Raw genomic sequence first — 4,833 nt, 5'->3', positions numbered from 1 at the left:
CCCTATTTTGTAGCCCCAAAAGGAACATTCCTAGGAAATGCAAGGGCATAAAAGGGTCTGGAACGGGTTTTCCAAGCAAATTCCTAAGTTTTGGGTCTTTTAATATGCGTAGATTTTGTACACATGAGAGTAAAAGGGAAGAGATAGGCAGTATGCTTGTGAGAAGAAAGGTGGATGTGTTGGCATTGAGTGAAACTAAATTGAAAGGGAGGGGTGAGTTTGAGTTTGGGGGTGTAGTTGGGAGGATGTCAGGGATGAAGAAAGGACTAAGGAGAGAATGGGTGGCTATACTTGCAAGTGAAGAGATAGATAAACGTGTGTTGAAGTGGAAGGAGGTTTCTTCAAGGTTAATGTGGATGAAGGTGAAACTGGGGGAGATGTGGGTTTTTGTAAGTGGTTATGGGCCTGGTAGTGAGAAGAATGTAGAGGAAATTGAGTTTTCTTTGGATATATCTAGCAAGATCAAAGGAGGGATTAAGGAAGTTAGTGACGGAGTTTGGGAAGGTATGCAAAAGAAGGAACTTGAAGGTAAATGTGGGTAAAAGTAAGGTGATGAGATGTACAAGGGGAGAGGATGGCATCAAATTGGAAGTGAGTATTAAGGGAGAGAGACTGGAGGAAGTGGATAGTTTTACATACTTGGGAGCGAATGTGGCTGGAAAGAGAGGGGTGGAGGTGGAGGTAGAATGTAGATTGAGAGAAGCAAGTAAATACCTTGGGGATTGAAAAGTATAATGAGAAACAGACATTTGTGAATGAATGCTATGAGGAGATTGCATGAAGGAGTGATTGTGCCGACAGCATTGTATGGGGCAGAACCATAAAACATAAGAGGAAGAGAGGAAGAGTTTTAATGTGTTTGAGATGAAATGACTAAGAAGTATGGTAGGGGTTACTAGGCTAGATAGAGTGAGAAACGAGGAGGTGAGGTGGAGAGCGGGGGATGGAAAGGGAGTTGGGAGATAGGGTTGATGAAAGAGTATGGGGAGGTTTTGGACACATAGAAAGGATAAGTAAAGAAAGATTATCAAAAGAAGTGTGGGAGGCAGAGGTAGAGGAAGCAAATATGAGGGGCAACCAGGGATGAGATGGATGGGTGGGGCAAAAGGGGTATTGGGAATGAGGGGAATGTCTGTTGAGGAAGGAAGGGAGAAGGCAGAAGATAGGGGTGAGTGGAGAAGGGTTGTGTATGGGTGATGCTGTGATGCATGGAAGGGGGTGGGTGGAGGATGGGGGTGAGGGAGTATATGTGAACAATATTTTGACGCAGCCCAAAGGGATTTCTCCCCGTTTTCTCCTTTTCTGCATGAGGGGACGGAGATAGGGGAGGGGTCGCCGATTAAAAGAAGAAGCCTAGCTACATTGCTTCTGACCCAGTCAATTAGGTGGTTGGTGTTGTCTCGGTGTGTGATACAGGCGTTGGTGATCTTGTTGATTCGCGCATCATTGCAATGTTTACGTATGAGATATTTTGGTGAAACATCTCGTGATGCAACAAGATAAAGAGAAAATGTCTAGAAGCAGCAACTAGGCAGAGTTCAAACATTATAGAACAAAGAAGAAGTATGTTGGATATCGCACTCCCTTTAATTAATTTATTTCCTGCAGTTATAAAGATTTTAAGAGGCGCCCCATAGGGGGGTATAAATAGCTTAGAGGTCGAATTCTCTGTCTATGTACTTATAAAAGCTTCAACAAGCAAAACTTTGTAAAGTTTCACTGAAAGGTTTCGAAAGATTTCATCCGCATATGATGTCTACTCTTGCCAATTATCTATTTTTTTTTTTTTTTTTTTGTAACAAGACAGTGGATATTTTGCCATGATGATAAATCTCTTAATATAATTAGAACAGTTTTACATTAAAAGATATATTACTTCGTATTTACTAAAGCATACTGGTTTAAGAAACCAACTATAGTCCCCTTCATTAATAAAACAAACATTCTCGGAGATTTCACTTCCTTAGCAATATAAAGAGGCTACATAGCGAATTTTTTTTCATATGCTTTGTATGTGACATTTAGATGGTAGATGAGACATACCAAGTAGATGTAGAATGACTGCTATCTTTTCTATGAAAAGAAACAGCATGTGATGACCAAGTCTTTATTTATACGACATTTCGCTTGTTACGAGAGTACATGATTGGTTCCCATCCATGTACTTGATAAAACTCTAACAAGCGAAAGATAGTACTAAGAAAAGTTCCGTCCTCACAATTGGTGTTTCTTTTGATAGAATTGTCGGCAATTACCAATTGCATACCATCTTTCCTGTCTATGCTTACCATCATAGACACTCTAAATGTACATAGTCGGGAATAGAGAAAGTGAGTGGTTTGAGAAGGTGGGACTGCACCAGGATTGTGTAATGATACCATGGTTGTTAAAAGTGTAAATGGCTGTGGTGGAAATGGGTGCTAGCCAGGGTACGTGAGACTGGATGGGGGAGAGAGAGACCATTTAGATATGTTATTTGTGGATAAAAGTGCTCTTATAGCAGACTCGGAGGATAAACTTAACCAACTGGTGGTGGAATTTGGTAGGTTTGTGAAAACTGACAACTGAAAGTAAATGTAGGGAGAAGGGAGACGACGATATGTACAAGGGTGGTGGTGGGTCGGAGATAGATTTAATATGCGAGAAACTGGAAGAAATGGGGAGGTTTATCTGTTTGGGGTTATATAATGCAGAGCATGGAGGATTGGAGGAGGAGGAGGAGGAGGTGAACTGTATTCCCTGGGAGAGTGAAAAGTGCCGTCAGGAATACTTATCTGGGGAGGAACGCAAAGAGGGGAGACTTGGAATTTGATTGAGCCTGTTTTTGAGATGAACTGTTTAAAAAGTGTGATAGTCGTTATGGTACACAAACACACACACACACACACACGCACACACACACACACACACACACACACACGTTACTCTAACTCTCGTGGGCGGGGAATTGTGTGTGTGTGTGCGTGTAAGGTCACAGTACCCATAGATCTACCATATATGAGCTCTGAGCTCTCTTCCGGGATCACGAGTCCAACAACGTGTGATCCAAGACTATGGTAAACCATGGTGAATCACACACGCACGCGTGCACACACACACACGCACACACACGCGCACACACACACACACACACACACACACACACACACACTGACAAATCTTCTGGCAGGACCTCTGGCGAATCTTTTGACGGGGCCTCTGGTGGGACCTCTGGAGGAACCCTGGATGAACGCTGAGGTGAAGTATCTGCGGGTCCTCTGTTGGGATCTTGGTGGGACCCTTGCGGGACCTCTGGCGGGACCCTGGTGGGATCCTAACGGACCTCTTACAGGATCTCGGAGAGCACCTCCGTCGGGTTCTCTGACAGGACCTCTGGGAGGACCTCCTTTGGGTCATCTGACAGGACCCTGGAGGGATCCTAACGGACCTCTTACAGGATCTCGGAGAGCCCCTCCGTCGGGTCCTCTGACAGGACCTCTGGGAGGACCTCCTTTGGGTCCTCTGACAGGACCCTGGAGGGACACTGACGGGACCTCTGGTGAGTCCTCTGACAGGACCCTGAAGGAACACTGACATGACCTCTGACGAGACTCATGGCATTCTGGCGGGTCCTCTGGCGGAACCTCTGACGGTTCCTCTGGCAGGACCTCTGACGGACCCTGGAGGGATCTCTGGCGAATTCTAGCGCTACCTTAGCGGGACTTCTGATAGGACCTCTGTCGAGACCCTGGCTTGACCTCCGACGGGACCCTAGTGGGACCTGTGGTAATTTCGCTCATCCGAGGACGTACTCTACCCTCAGGTTCGACCAACTCTGCTCTCGGCCAAATCAGGAGCCGGACCCCATCGACGACGCTTTCAACGGGTTCGAATCTGAACGTTTCTTAGCTGCGGAACTATCCATGATCAAAACACGATTCATTCTCGACAACTGAAGAAGGGTCTCGTCGAGCATGAGGGCTTCTGCTAAAGCTCTTTCTCGACGTGTCACATTAGAGGATCGGTGTACTTATGTCCTCGTATGTGCACGTACACTGGTGTATGTATGTATGTATGCATGCTTATATAATCGTGAAGAGCTGTAGTCCAGGAACCATTGTATAGACGAAGAAGATAAACACTGGACTTGTTGAAATAAGTTTATTCCTACGTTTCGAACCCTGTCCGGGGTTCGTCTTCAGAAATATACAAAGATAGCAAAAGGAATCAATATAAAGGGGCAGTGAAGAGGAGGGATATGAGCTTGGCGATACTGAGACACTACGAAAACCAACAACACGAGATGGATTGGCAGAATGCAGGTATAAAGCATATAAGGGTCGGTAAAGGTGTGAGGCTATTTTTAGAAGCTTGGGCAAGTGACCAGGCTAGTGTTAATAGATGCGTCAACTTGAACCCCATTTACGAGGGCACTAGGGACAGGCTGGACAGAAGGCACCCGACCCGGCAGTGATGTGTTGTCCCTCCTATAGGTGGTGCAGCACTTTGACTTTTTCCCCCACCCCTCCTCGTGATGGTATCACTTCTGGGCTTGATCATTGTCTTTTTGCTTGTCTCCGGACCACGTCCCGTATTTTTGTTTTTTAGGCGAACAATGTGCTACAATGCACTAGCTGGGGTATTCTGTCTCCTATGTTTCTTTATTAACATTTATACGCTGCTTCTCCTTTGTATGTGATTGTTGATTTACTCTATTGGACTATTGCCTTACCTCTTTTGTTTTTTTATTCATTTTGTTATATTCATTTACTCCTCTGTATGTAGTTTTACGGATTGTGTATATATGTGTATATGTGTATCTACGTGCATTTCATTGATACAGATTTTTTCTTT

The sequence above is a fragment of the Oratosquilla oratoria genome, chromosome 23, assembly GCF_046742065.1.
Source record: "Oratosquilla oratoria isolate Oo_2021 chromosome 23, ASM4674206v1, whole genome shotgun sequence".
Taxonomy (NCBI): Eukaryota; Metazoa; Arthropoda; class Malacostraca; order Stomatopoda; family Squillidae; genus Oratosquilla; species Oratosquilla oratoria.
The sequence above is the reverse complement of the archived record's forward strand: the minus strand, read 5'-3'. Positions refer to the sequence as shown.